The sequence below is a fragment of the Crassostrea angulata genome, chromosome 5, assembly GCF_025612915.1.
Source record: "Crassostrea angulata isolate pt1a10 chromosome 5, ASM2561291v2, whole genome shotgun sequence".
Lineage (NCBI taxonomy): Eukaryota > Metazoa > Mollusca > Bivalvia > Ostreida > Ostreidae > Magallana > Magallana angulata.
Genome location: NC_069115.1, coordinates 11,090,184 through 11,105,919, shown reverse-complemented (window position 1 = coordinate 11,105,919; position 15,736 = coordinate 11,090,184). Strand labels below are relative to the sequence as shown.

General features: G+C 33.8%; 2 pseudogenes; one reads left to right on the top strand and one right to left on the bottom strand.

Annotated features, from left to right (window-relative positions):
- Nucleotides 1-2,936: 2,936 nt before the first annotated feature.
- LOC128185025 (uncharacterized) lies at nucleotides 2,937-7,796 on the top strand (annotated as a pseudogene).
- A 2,040-nt stretch (nucleotides 7,797-9,836) lies between these two features.
- LOC128183811 (uncharacterized) lies at nucleotides 9,837-13,288 on the bottom strand (annotated as a pseudogene).
- Between the last annotated feature and the right edge of the window lie 2,448 nt (nucleotides 13,289-15,736).

Genomic DNA, 15,736 nt, shown 5'->3' with positions numbered 1-15,736 from the left:
AATTGATTTTATATATTTTGATAAATCTATTGAACAATAACACAATCACAAATGCATACAAAAATGAGAATCTATGATACATGCACTTAGAATATTTTTTACAACAATTAACAGTTTAAATATTTGCACTGATTCGGAACACGTAAAGTATCCCCGTTCTGAATTTTGCTCTTAATTGGTTGACTCTTCTTTATGGATTACAAGCGCCTCCAAATAAATTTTCCTGCTGAGATTCCTCAGAGTTGTCATGCTCATCAACAGGTAGTCTCTCAACAATATAGCTACATCCTAAAGGCTCTCAAGTAGTATGGTTTGAAAATGAAAGGACTCGGAATTTTTTTCCTGAGGTAGATAGATTTTCCACTCATTATGTTCGAATGAAGCAATTATATCTCTTTGAACGCACTCATTCATCAAGCATACTTCTTTAATGTACTCTTCTCCATTGCGCAATACATCATCTGTGGTCCACTGGCGGTGCTTTTCTATCCCTTTCTGAAGAAAGCGCACGGTCTTCATTTCCTTTAGTTCCACTGCATTTATTTGTGTTGAAAAATAGAGCGTCATACGACTAGGTGGTTTACTAGCGTTCAATTTCTCGAAGACTATATCATCCGCTGCCATAAGACTTTCTACATGACCCAAATATTCCTGTCTCAGGCTTCTTACGCGGGGGTGTTAAGGAAGCATATGGAATCTGAGTTACATGTATTCCGTGAAATCACAAATCTTAATATGTACATGTTCAAATATCTAAGCAACGAGACGTAGTCCAAAAACAAATGAAAAATACTGAATTTATTTTTTCTTCAGAAATAAGTTTGTATTACGTAGATTTACACATTGATGACGTCATGACTAAAAGTTGAGTGTCGTGTGAATTTGATCGGAAAGCATTGTTAACATTTTCAAAATATAACTGATCCAAGAACTCTAATAAAGTATTGTGGTGTGCTTTATTGAGAATTGAACATAAGAAAACTGAGGGGGGTGTTAGTTTTATCAATCATTCGCTAAAAGGTATGTAAATTTGCTTATATTTCTCGGCCAGGCTTTCCGTATTAATGTGTAGAAAATCTTCTTCTCTACTATCAAATATATTGGTTAAAAACTAAATGCATGATAATGATGTCCATGAAGCCCTCAAACTAAATTGTGAAATTCATGACCCCTTGGTCAGGGGTTCAGGCTCTAGGGTGGGGCCAATATGGTCATATAGTAAAAATGTATTAAATCTTAGAAAATCTTCTTCTCTACTCCCATATGTATTTGTTAAAAACTAAATGCAGGATTATGATGTCCATGAGGCACTCTACAAAAAATGTGAAATTCATGACCCCTTTGTTAGGGGTTCAAGCTCTAGGGTGGGGCCAATATGGCCATATAGTAAAAATGTTTTAAATCTTTAAAGATCTTCTCTTCTCCCACACATGTGAGCAAAAAACTGAATACATGGTTATGATGTCCATGAGGGCCTCTACTAAAATTGTGAAATTCATGACCCGTTTGTTAGGTGTTCAGGCTCTAGGGTGGGGTCGATATGGCCATATAGTAAAAATGTTTTAAATCTTAAAAAAATCCTCTTCTCTACTTCCACACATGTGGTCAAAAAACTGAATACATGGTTATGATATCCACAATCTCCTTTATCTAAATTGTAAAATTCATGGCCCCTGGGTCAGGGGTTCAGGACATGAGGGGGGGGGGGGCAATATGGCAATACAATGTTAATGCATTTAATGTTTAAAAATGTTCTTCTCTATTCTCACACATCTGTATTAAAAAAAATAACTAATAATTATTTTTTTATGTTTACCAGGAAGTCCTCTACTTGAATTTTAAATTTCATGCCCCCTCAAGGATGGGTTTTGACTCTAGGGCAGGGCCAAACTGGATGTATAGATGTTAATGCATATAACGTTAAAAAATTATCTTCTTTACTCCCACACACCTGAAAGGAAAACTGAATTCATGATTTTGTAGACCAGATCTTTTAGTTTTTCACCAAAATTATAGGTTTCACAGTTCTTTTTTGAAATGTTTTCGTAATTACAAATTTATAATTTTTCTACTCCAGTATGAAACCTAATTATTAATTAGATGCATATATGAGACTCCATGACAAGTTTGTGTATGGGATATATGCTACTCAGGTGACCGTTAAGGCCAATTGGCCTCTTGTTTATTTAATAATAGTAACTCCTTAAATAGTAGTGTGATAATAAATCCAATGCAATTTTATGTAATAAATCAATTATCTGATCATAGATCAGATATTAATATTTTTTAAATGCTACAAAACAAAAAAATAAACAACATAAGATTTTTTGTATTTTTTAAAATTAAGAATGAACAAATTCAACAATAACAGCAATAGACGATTTCCGAGATATCGTTTCGTTTAACGAAATCTTAAAAATTAATTAACAACTCACGTGACTACGGACAATTTGACGTTTCAGCGGTAAGTTTGAAATACACTATTTCAGAACGATTTCACTGAATACGATAGGTGACTGAGCTCGAAAATGGTCGTTAAACATTGTGCGTGGGGTGATTGTCGCAGTGACAATAGATATTCTTTTAAAGAAAATATGCAAGGCGTTGATTTTGTCAAATTTCCAAGTAAACATACGGATGTAGACCGCTGTAAAAAGTGGGCCAAAGCCTGTGGTCGTGCTAATTTCACTTTGGACAAAGTGATAAGAGACACATACATTTGTACGAAGCATTTTTACAGCGGAAATGGGACTTTTAAGTATCCAGACCCTGTGCCGTACGGTATCACAGGCCCAGAGATGGAACACTTCGTCTTCAAAAACAAGAAAAGACGAGGCCCCTTGCCAAGAACTACAGCTGGGTGTTTCATACAAACAGAAGAACTTGTAAGTGAACCAAAACGGAAGCAAAACCCAACAGCTTTACATGATCATAACATGTACACATCCCATGTAAAAGACTTTGGAAGCGGAGATGACCAGAAGGTGCCCGTGGGTGTGGCTAGTGACACTAGTAGCGTACAAACATCGATGGAGTCTGAGATGGAGTTGTTGACATTAGAAACGGATACTCTGAAATCACTACAGATGAAAACAATACAATGCATGATGTACATAATGGTAAGTATGAAATAAATATATTATGTCATTTTTTATACATATGCACATATGGATATGTATATAGGTCAGACATTGTATTACAATAGCTTATAATATAATTTAATGGTACCTGTGTCAGGTGTATATAATTATATTAAGCTATATGTGTAATGGTATTATACAGGTTATAGCTTGAATCAGCTGATCTTTTGACAGAGATTGGCAAATATTTGAAGTTAGATAAAATGTCACAGATAGATTAATTGTATATAAATATAATTCACCGAGGTTATTATTGAGACTTGTATGGCACAATTAAGTGTGGTTGTATATTAAAAAGACAGTAACCATAAATATACATAATACTATGAGATGTTTCATGCAGTACAATTAACAGTTAAAATTTTTTATGTCATATAATGGTCTAGCTTGTGAGATCCATTAGTTTTTTTTAAAAGAAAGTCATTTTAATTGAACGCCTCAGTGTAATTTATATATATAAGGCCTACAAGATGCTGTATCAGTTATTTCATGTACTAAGTGAATTGGAAATTCACCAAGGAAATAAATTTTAATGCTTTATACAGCTGTCACCACTGAACACACTTAAGCTGACCCTTGAGATCAACATTTAAATTTATCTATTCTCACATTTTAAAAAACCCTCATTATGATTATTGTATAAATTGAAAATACAGTTAATCAGTTTCAGTATTATATAGCTATTAAGAGCATGTCTACGAGAAAACCATGCAAATATGGAAAAAAGCTGCGGCAGCAAGTCTCACGAATGAACAGAATTTTATCATAGATTTAAAGGATACCCATCTAGAGTCAGATATATGATGTTTGTTTTTGCACTGGATGTTTCTATTTATAGTAACGGCCAGTATTGCATTCTGGTTCATTAGCCTCTAAAATCTAAAAAAGTTAAGAGAAAAATTGTCAAATTCAGTAATTAATTACAAAACGTATAAACAATGTTTGAAAAAAATAAGACTATATTCTTAAAGAGGAAGTTCAAACCTTTAATCGTTGCATATTTTTTTTCATATATCTATTTACACCATGAAGTCCCAAGGGTGTAAATGTTGGCAGGATGCCAAGAAATGATAATTATACATTTTTGTCAATTTTTCAGAAAGAATTTTTCAGAAAATGGCATATTATTTTTTGAAATTTTGTGTTAATAAGAAACTGTTTGATGTAATGTTACAAATATATAAAATCCATCTTTGGACTCTCAAGGACTAAAAAGTAATAAATTAACAAAAACATCCCATTTTCAAATAAAATAAAAAATTTTTGGTTTTTGAAATTTTATTTTACAAGTGATTTTAATCCACTGAAGTCAATATTTGTAATTAAACATGAAAAAAACACCCTATTTTGCTTTTAATAAAAAAAAATTAGTGGATATCATTGTTTCTCATAGAATTCTTTTTCATTATATTTGCATTCCATTACTACTGTTAGAATTGTCTCCCCTGTTGCGCTCTTCTGTAGAGAAGGTAAACTAGTCAGAATGTTGACAAAGCTATACAAGTTCAAGTTCAGGCTACATGTGTAAGTATTGAGAAATGCTGTGAGTGTTGTTAATATATGTTATGATATTGAATGATTTTAATTGCACAAAAATTGTCCCATCTTGTTAGTGTTATTCACTATATCACATACATACTGAAGTTTGATGGAGACTTGTATCTAGTCTATAAACTGCTATTTTCTGTCCCAATATAATTAAGCAGCACATTTGGACGAATTTTAATCAAAATATACAAACTTGTGATAGAAGTACAATTAAAATAGATGAATGGGAAATTTTCCAAGATAATCTCATTCACAAGATTATCATATTTTACTCGAAAAAATCCACAAAAACGAGAACTGATTTCTTACAAAGATTTAATTTATAATGGGGTATGACCTGAGCGTAGCCTGGTCACGCTAAGATTATTCTTTCTATTTTGAAATAATTCGGAATTCAGAAGGAATGCCTCTGTGCAATTTTTCATCGTTATCATCGGAGTCTGTTGCAATAGACATCACATTTCTATTCGTGTACATTTCACTGGCCATCTAAAAATTACCCTTTAGATGTTAAGGTTAGACTTCATGGAATCTTGAAATGACGGGGAGGGGGCCAGGGTTTTTTAAGTTCTTGAGAATGTAACACAGTAAGTACATCTGAAATTAATAGAGAGGTCTACTCCCTATCTTTCTATTAGCAATTGATCTCCTCTTGGAAAAAATTAAAAGTTTGTATCTTTTCTTAAAATTAAAATATAGGTGTAAAGGAAAAAATGAGGTGTTAGGTTACCCTTTCCCCCGGGGATCTCAACCTGCGAAAACCACAGATGAATACAAACATAAACTACCGGTATAAAAAAGTTATCCCAAATATTAAAATAGACATCATAACTTGTTTTTGTGGGATTGTTATTTGGGATGTTATTTAATTATAACCCATCATAAGAAGACCTGGTCCCAGAGTTATGAAGCAGTCTAATAAAAAGTCAAAATTTTTTACACTCTCCTATTGTCTTGTGATTAAAAAAAATTGAAAAAATGAAATGCTAATAAAATGGTCTCTATATTATATTACGCTGATATTCTGCTGATATTTACTAATTTTAAGTGTAATTTATGATGTATCATATTTTTTATTAACATTTTTTCAGGCTTGATATCGGGTCCCTCTACCCCTCAAACAATAAAAGTTCAATCCTTTATACTGTCGGACAAAAATAATAAACCAAATCTACCTTATTCTATGATCATTTAATGTGATGGACATTCATTGGCAATTGATACCACACCACTTCCACATTTTTAAAAACATTCTGTTAAATTCAACAAAGATATGTTTAATCATTTTTTCATGGAGGTGATCCTTTTGTTTTTGTTTGCTTGCTTTTTTTTTTGGGGGGGGGGGTTGAAATTTGGTCCTACTTCCTGAATTAAAAAATCACTAGTTCAAGTATAAAAAAATGAAATGATCAATACATAATACATGCACAGAGAGAGAGAGAGAGAGAGAGAGAGAGAGAGAGAGAGAGAGAGAGAGAGAGAGAGAGAGGGAGGAGAGATTGTCAATCTGTGGTACACACCAAAAGAGCCCGGCTCTAAGTATTTCAGTACTTTGAATTTTGTAGTTTTGCCCCTGTAATTATTCATTTGTGTATCTAATGGGCACTCTGCTTGTCTTAATGTCATAGGCGTCGGAACCGGGGGGGGGGGGGGGGGGGGGGTGGGGGGGGGGGGCTTAGCACCCCCCTCCCCCCAGTTTTTCTGCAAAGTTAGACCTAAACATTATGAACATAGCATCATAGAGGATTCAGCCCCCCCCCCCCCACTTTTTCTAGCAGTAAAGATAATTGTTCCTACATTTACCTTGAAAGATTGAGAAGGTGGAGTCACAGGCATACTAGTCCCCCCCCCCCCCCCCCCCCCCCCCCCCCCCCCCCCCACCCCGGATTAGGAATTTCATGATTTGGGAAAAAACATTTGGTAGGTAAGATTTGTATAGGTATACCCCCCCCCCCCCCCCCCCCCCCCCCCCCCCACGGATTAGGATTTCCATGATTTGGGGAATTAGTTTTTTTCCCCAATATTTTTAAGAATTAGTCAAGCCCCCCCCCCCCCCCCCCCACTTTCAATTTGCTTCCGACGCCAGTGAATGTGTAGCACTGGCAAATAAGTCCAATTCAGCATACATGTATATTCAAATTCCCATTTTCCCATGATTTCTCGTGTTTTAATTGCATTGATTTAAAAAAAAAAACTGAAATGTGTTGAAGCAATCCTTCAGTTCAGTAAAATATTGTTTGGCTCGCGAATATGTCTGGTTTTTTCCCCATGATATACATGTTACAATGTAAAGCTTATGCCAAACTACAGATTCTGGAGAGTTTTAAAATTAGAAAAATGTCCAACTTTAAGACAATATATTTGCAATATTATTGAGAGTCCAAAGACAGATTTTTGATATATTGTAAAGATAAATGTCCTTTTATGACTAGAAACAGATTTAGTGAATTTAAAGTGCCATTTTCTGACTTTTAAGCATTTAAAAAATGTATATTTTCACAATTTTACAAAAAGTTGGAAACATGCCAGATTCGTGACCTATCTGCACTTAACAGAAAGAATATATGGGAATTCTCACAAAATGAATTACACAAGTGTACCTTGTTAGTGTTAACTCTAAATGACTTTTTGAATTCATATTTAAACTAAACTCAGAATTCTTAACATTAATTTGGCAAATTATACAAAATTTTATTCTTAAAAGGGTCAAAATGCTATTTTTAGTAACAATGCTGCAGAACCAAGTTTAGACTGACCACATCAAAAAATTTTTTATGGCAAATTAATTCATATAGATGCACATTGTTACACACAAAATATGAAGTTGATCAGAGAACCTTGCTCCCACCACCTTTTGCATGGTTTTCTTGTAGACATGCTCTTAAGTTATTAAATTGTAATTTTGTAGGTAGAGTCATGACAGACATGGCAGTGCAGACAGATTTGACATTTAATGATCTTAAGGACTGCACTGACCAAGATCTTCAAGGAGGAAATCTGAGCCGTACCATCTTTGTGAAGAATGTTACCAAGGATGACACATCCTGTAAATTCTATACAGGTACATATTATATGTCAATTAATTTATATTTCACATCTCAGATTTAATACTTCAAGTCTGTTTGTACCCTATATACACTAAAGGACAGCTAGCTAGAATACCAGAAAATAGTGCAGCAGTAAGTATGAGCTAACGAGTCACTTAACTTTGCATAGCTACTTTCCCTTTAGTCAAACATTTATATCCTATTGATTTAACCCCTATATAACCATTCTTATATGTATGGTCCTTGGTGATATTGAACATTTCAAAAATATTAAATCTATACAAAAGCTAGCTACCGCGGTAGTATACATGTAATTTAGTCCATGCAGTAATTATAACATTTTAAACATATGCATTGAATGGTTAACAAATGTGTATCTTTTTTTAAGGTCACTCTATTGTCATAGACCCTTGTCAACTTTAAAAATCTGTCCTTTACCAATTAATCTACATATTAAATTTTTAATTTGTGAGCCAAACTTGCCTAAATTTGGTATATAATCAAACAATAGAAGAGGAGAATGTAATTGTGAAATTCATGATCCCTCCACAACCCCCCCCCCCCCCCCAGGAGATAATTTAATTGATTTGTTCCTGTGTGCTTCTCAGCTTTTTATTCAAGAGTCAATATTTTGGTAACTAAAGCATATGTATATGTTTAAATTTGCACTTTAAAATTTGGTCAATGAATTACAGGTGTGACATTGGCCACTCTGATGTTGAATTTTGATGTAATCCGAAGCAAGGCAGAGAGAATGAGATACTGGCAGGGAAGTGCAAGAGACCTACCCGATGCCCCAAATGGAAATGTAAAGAATTTGCTTGAATTTAATACTGAACGATTATGGTAATTTGCAAGAACAAATTTAAAAGTAGCTAAATATAAAAAATGTTCATTGCATGCACTGCGCTTATATGGCCCAAGCATGTGGTCCACTGTAAACTAAGGTCAAGGTAATAAATAATAGACTTTAAATATGCTAAGCATGTATTAATGTCAATCAATTAGCTGTGTCTTTAGCAAAATATAAAAGGACATCCATATCAAAAGCATGGTTGCTTATATGGTGTAGTTGAAATTTAATTATACAAAAATGAAACAAATTTTTTATTACTGATTAATACAAACAACTGAAACTAATTGACATGCTCTATCATGTGTCTTAGAGTCTTGGTTATTGCCAGTCTTTTTTATTACATTTTTCAGATTACATTTGTCAGATATATATATATATATCAATTTATAATTTTCTTTTTCATTCAATTAGAAAAGAGGACCTGCACGTGTACTATCCTCCTTTGAAGAATTTCTGCTAACCCTTGTAAGAATCAGAAGAGGCCTTGATGTTGAGGTATTGGCTGACATCTTCGCCATATCTTGCTCGAGTATAAGCCGCATATTTATAACATGGATTAATTTGTTACAACTAGAACTCAAGTTTTTAATCCAATGGCCGACCAGAGATCAAATTCGTCTGAAATTACCTAAAGTGTTCAAGTGCTTTCCGAGAACTAGAGCTGTGATTGACTGCACTGAGTTTTGTATTCAACGACCAAGCCTACCATCTAGCCAGCGTGTGACATGGAGTTCATACAAACACCATAACACTGTTTAACTATTGGTTTCTATTTCCCCATCAGGCTCATTTACATTTATTTCAAAACTTTGGGCTGGTTCTGCATCAGATAAAAAGATAGTTGAAGAATCTGGGTTTCTGAATAACTTAGAGTATGGTGATGATATAATGACTGATAGGGGTTTTATGATAAGTGGTGCTCTCGCTCTTAAAGGATGCATTTTAAATATACCACCCTTTACATGTGGAAAACAGCTGAGCAGCAGAGCAACAACTAAGACTAGGAGAATAGCAAAAGCCAGAATACATGTGGAAAGAGCTATAGGGGACTTGAAAAGTTTTAAGATTCTTCAAGGTATTATTCCATTGAAAATTAAACCCTATTTAGATCATATTGTATGCATATGTACTGCTCTTTGCAATCTAATCAACAGAAGAGTAAAGTAGGATTCACATTGTATTGTAAATTTAAGTTACAATATTACAGTATATGGATTTGTACCACATGTACCATGTACAGTAGTTTTAAGACTCTTGAGCAATTGCTTTTTTTACATCAACTGTTATCAACTCTTGTAAAACATTTGAAACAGCTTTGAAACCATCATCTGAAAGAAATTGTCATCATAATACACAGGTATTACTACATATCCTTTAGTTGTATAGATAATCAAGTCACATTGCTGCAAGACATAGATAGCAAGCTAGCCTTGACTCTGGTGGTAATAAGGTCCATCTGTTGTACATGCCATGTTCCATTCTCCAGAATGCATCCTTTCATTTGCGCTGCTTCCTTCGGGTGCTTGTTCCGCAATGAAAACGGACACTTAATTTCAATAAGTTTGTTAGAATGACATAAGCAAGACACTAGTCCATCAATGCTACAAGCAATAAATGGGTGTTGCTCAGAAATTTTAAGTCCATGCTCGAAGATTTTGAGTTTTTTATGTTTTCTACATTCACTGATTTTATACAGTTTGCGCACTTTAGGTTCCATTTTCAGTCCCCAGTCACAACACATTGTACTGAATTTGTTTGAAGGTTTTTGGACATAACCCATCAGTTCAGCTAGCAAGCTATCATTATAAGACTTACTGGTACATATTTTTTCAAAATTTGATGCTGTCAGGAGACCTTTCCTCATTTCAAACCAACATTTGTTTTCACTTTGGCCCAAAGTCATTTCCTGTATGTTGGATATTTCCTCACACGAAAACTTCAAATTTTCAAACAATTTAGAAGAAAGCTCATCAGTATTAGAGATGTCGGGATTTTCTTTTAGGAAGTTATTCGCTTTTGTTATAATGTTAAGTGGCACTGCTGATTTGTTAACTTTTTCGTGTACATCTTGTATTTCTGGAAGAGGGAGGAATTCAAGAGCACAAGCATCTGGGTTAATCTGAAATTAGAAAACAATATTGTATGACCATAATTAATGCCGTACATTAATTGTATTTTGTAATTGGTAAATGTTTCATTTATACTCTTTTCTTATCAGTCATACATGTGATTCATATGTATTTTATATAATGATGATGATCAAACTATGATTTTTTATACCCCTGCTTTCGAAGGGGAGAGGGGTTTACTGTTTTGCCCTTGTGTTTGTCTGTCCGTCCGTCTGTCTGTAAACAAAATTTCTGTCACATTTTTCTTAGAAACTATAAATCGCAGGTGCTTGAATTTTTAACATACCTACTCTTTGTTTAGGCATGCCATAAAATGGGATCCATTTTTGTACCTGTTTCACTATGTTAAATGACGACTTTGTTTATATCTAAAGCCTTAATTTTCAAACAAATTTTTGTCAAAGATTTTTCAGCAGCTATTAATTGCAGATACTTGAAGTTTTAACACACTCTTTGTTCAGGGATTAATTTTTTAACCAATTGGACATCAACTTATATTAAATGTCTACTTTGATTTTTTTAGCCTAAATTTTGTCAAAGATTTTTCAGCAACTAATAATATACCAATCGCAGATTCTGGAAATTTTATGTTTTACCTGATGGAGTTTACGGGCAAAGTCAGTTTTGTCTTCCTCGCTAATGGGGGCTCTGTCATTTAAATGTCGAGGATCAAAGAAGGCATTTTTTACTTCCTCAATTGGCGCATTCCTGTCACTGAAATACAATTGACATAACATATTATTCAACTCTTAATGATTAGATTGCTTCAACATATATTTATTTTTATAAAATGGTTATATATGTTGTCAATATGTTAAATACTTTCAATTAATTAATTTCATTGACAATCAATAGAACATTACAAATCAAAATTGAGGTTTATATCTGTTAAGTAAAAATAATTGTACTAAATTACAATTTTTAAATGTAAAATCTGATAACATATCTTGTTTTGGTACATGTACATGCATTTCCATGTTCAAGGTTTCTATGATTAAATACTGTATTGTTTATACCTGTAGCTTGCCTTGTGGATCTTTAGATTGCTTATTTCTACTGGCTGATCATGTGCTCGTGGCCTTTTTTTCCATTGGCATGGACCATCCGTGACGGATTTCTGATCATAACTTTCCAGTTCATACAACCTTGCACCGATATGTCTACAAGCTCCGTCTGCTCTAAAATAAGTTTATAAAACTGATATAAAATACTTAATTCCAAAATTTACAAAACTTTATTGTGTGGGCAGATATTGCAGGCACATAGCATAAGGGGGATTCTTAAATTACTGTGGAATCATCATGTTTGTTTGTTTGTTTTTTTTCAAGAATTTTTGCATGAATTTGCTTCCCCCCCCCCCTTTCACAAACGATGCTACATGCCTGTAATAAACCACATGTTTGCAGTTTGGAATTAAAAATATTAATGGTTTATCACTGCAAAGCTTTATAAACACCCATAGACAGTGTATTTGTTTCTGTAGATGGTTAAAAGCATTTTGAAATTTGCATGATCAATAGCATATTAAAGTTTGCTTTTTTTGTGGTTATAAAAAATGATATTTTTTTTACATGCGCTATATATATTAAACCGGCTAACATAAATACTCATAAATAGCTTGAACTGCAGAATAATTGCTTTCAAAAATGTGGAATTTGATATCAAGGCAAAGTAGAAAAACATACGAAATGCAAGTAGCTCATAGGCTATTCAACTTACCCTCCGGGACATTCACAGTATGCAGCCAAAACTTCCCCAGTGGCATTTAAAATGATAAACCAAGATTCATAGTATTTCTTTTGATCGAATGTCTTGTCCCTCTGAGTAGGTTTTACTCTTGTCTTGAAAACAAACGTTTGTCCATTACGCACACATTCTAAATGTTCAACATGCCCGTCATAGTACAGTCTATAATCTTTTGCGCTTTTGAAATCTTTGAGCTTCTTCTTGTCATAATCAGCCCGGTGTAAAAGCAGATAATTGAATATATCATAAAGAGTAAAGTTTGGAATATTGGAAAGGTCTGAAGTGAAGCCAGTAAGTTTGAAAGGGTTTACATCGCAGCCTGCTGTTTTATTTCTCTCTTTGATGACCTTCTCTGTGTTATCGCCAGTAAAATCAGGATCTGTAGGGCATTTAAAATTGAAAATAAATTCTGCTATTTTAACCAACTCATTCTTTTTATACCCAGCAACTGAAATTCCCTTTGTTTTGAGAAACTCGTGCAATTGTGGAACTGTTTTTTCGCTTTTACGAGATTGTTTACGTGCGCTAAGCAACTTCTTGTCCGTAGTCACGTGATTCCGCGTATAAAAATGAGATTCATTGATTTGACGAAACGAAACTCGGAAATGGTCTATTAATACTTATTTTGCCAGAAACATTTGCAAGTTTGTCCTTGATTACTTTTAGGTTTGCGAGTCTTTCTAAACCATTGAGTCATATAATGATCTCGTTGAAGGGAAGATAACCTCGACGTCCTTGGGAATGGAAACAACGAATCTAGCGCTCGCCTGTGTCTTCGATGGCGTTGGCATAAAAAATACACACAATATTGTCCACAGACATCCGTAGAATAATCCTGATAACAATTCTGATTGTAAGTCCAATGTTTAGTTTTGATAGCTATAAACTTTCTTATTTCTTAAGCAGGGACTATAATCCGTAAGAATCAAAATGATCTCCGTTTCAATATAAACACACCCTAAAGAACACTCGGAATTTCCCTCGATAGTGATTAGCTTTGCTATTGTTATCTATGGATCTTTTCCAAAAGAAGCATTTGCTCAAACGGTGGGCAGCCTTTAAGTGTGAGAAGAAAAAAAAATTGTACATCCAAGGACTGCTCTTGTTTGTATTTATCAACACTAATTGTTTATAACATGCACAGGGTTTCTGTACTTCTTGTTACAGTGATTATTGTTTTAATAAATAAAATTGTATTCAAATAATGCATTTCTTTTGTATTTACAAAAATAAATAATTTATCTAAAAAATCATATTAGCGAGCACAGCTCGCCGGCGCGAAGCGAGCTCTACCGGCAAGGCGTGTGTGAATAGAAAATTCGGACTATTTGCACATTCATTCAATGGATTTTTTTGGCGTCAGTAAATCGGACCAGTAATGCCTTGTTTTAATCGTCCCAGTAGTTCCCTGTAATTATGGTTTCCCATTTCACACTCTCACGAGAACAAGATAAAAGACTACGTACATGCACTGAAACAACGCCAATTTCTGGAGTTATCGTCCTTTCGAGTGACGTCACAATGGATTTCTTACACATTGATCCGACAGAATTTTTCGGAGTCAGTAAATTTCGACCCACAATGCAATTCCTCAATGTCGGCCGATCTCACTAGACTGGATACCATCTCGCGAGAATCAAAGTAAAACTTTTGAGAAACAGATAAATTGTGTAATTTCCAGAACATCATGCTTTTTAAGTAAACCAAACAGTATTTTTCGCGTAGTTTTTTCTAGTGTGTTTTCAAAGAGACAGACTACACTTGACTGACGTGAACTTTGACGTCAAAATAAGGGGAAACTACTCTAAGTAGTTATTGTAAATCTGCTGAAATATAAATACCAAAATCTTCTCAAAATCTTGCAGAGCTAACGAATCGGGACATATCTTCAGAGATAGGAAACAGCTGTAACTTGCTCTCATTTGAATGAATGCTCACAATTATTTTATTCACTTTATTTACGGTAATTTCCAGGAACGTTTTTTAAATGGGGCGTGGCAACATCATTCAAAAAATCTTCATAAGCAAAAAGAAAAATAAAATTCTCAAAATCAGGAAAATTCTAATCTGGGTGGGGAATGGGGAGTGCGTGGTATGCCTTTAGCTCTTTAGCTGCTCAAAAGTGTCTTTATTTTCACTACTATTTACGATAATACATGCTCCCGGGGGATCCATTTTCCTTATGTGATCAACAAATTTTTTTATACGTAAATTTGATTTTTTTTTAAACGGGGAAGGGGGGAATCTGTGATGAGTCAATTTTTATTTGTAAGTTTAATAAAAATGTCTGGTGCAAGAAAAGAGGAAATAAATTGCAATGTACATTATGTTAAAATCTTTATTATTCAACAACATTTTATCTGAGATAAATTCTATATTGGCGTGCGACCAGTATATAAACAATCTGATTAAAATCAGATCTTTGATCCGTTCCGACAAATTCTGATGTCGCTACACTTTGGTTAGCGACTATCAGAATTTCGGAGCGTTACAAAGATCTGATTTTAATCAGATTGGTATATAAATAAATAAAAAATCTTATGAATTATGAATAATGAAAATGTACTGGAAAAATAAGTATATTTATTTTATTTTGCATTCAAATTCATTTACTTTACGTCACTACTTTTATTTTTATTGATTTATCATAATTCATATTGATCACCTGCTGCGCTCGCCCCAACGGTCGCACCGTAAAACATATTATTTAAAAAAAAAACAAAAAAAAAACATCTATTGAAAAAAATATACATTATTTTCACAAAATGAATATGATTAATTATTGGGTTTGATTGGTTCAGGAAAGGTGTACTGAAATAAAAACAGCAACTATTTTTTATATATCTTGCGAAAACATGAAATTCCTATAAGACTATAAGTCGTCTGATGACGCGTCCAGGTTGACTACGTCACTTAGATGCTTGTAGATGTGATCAGAATAAACATCTAGTAATATATCTGGGGATTTAACTCATTTACAACCAACTGAGACGGAAATCGACATAGGATTCAACTGAACAAGGTAGGATTTATCTGTATTTCTCCTAAATATTGTTTTATATAATTTAATTATTGTGGGACGAAACAGGAACGAAGCGAAATTCCTCGGTTTTGATTTTGTTTACTTGTTTACATTTGTTTTTCATGTAATATTGTGTTTAAACATCAGTTAGGTGACTCCATCAGGCAATGTCAATGTTCTGTGTTTCGCTAATTTTGATCCTAAAGAGTATTCAGTATTCAGGCTAATTGTAGCTTTTTACTGGTCTC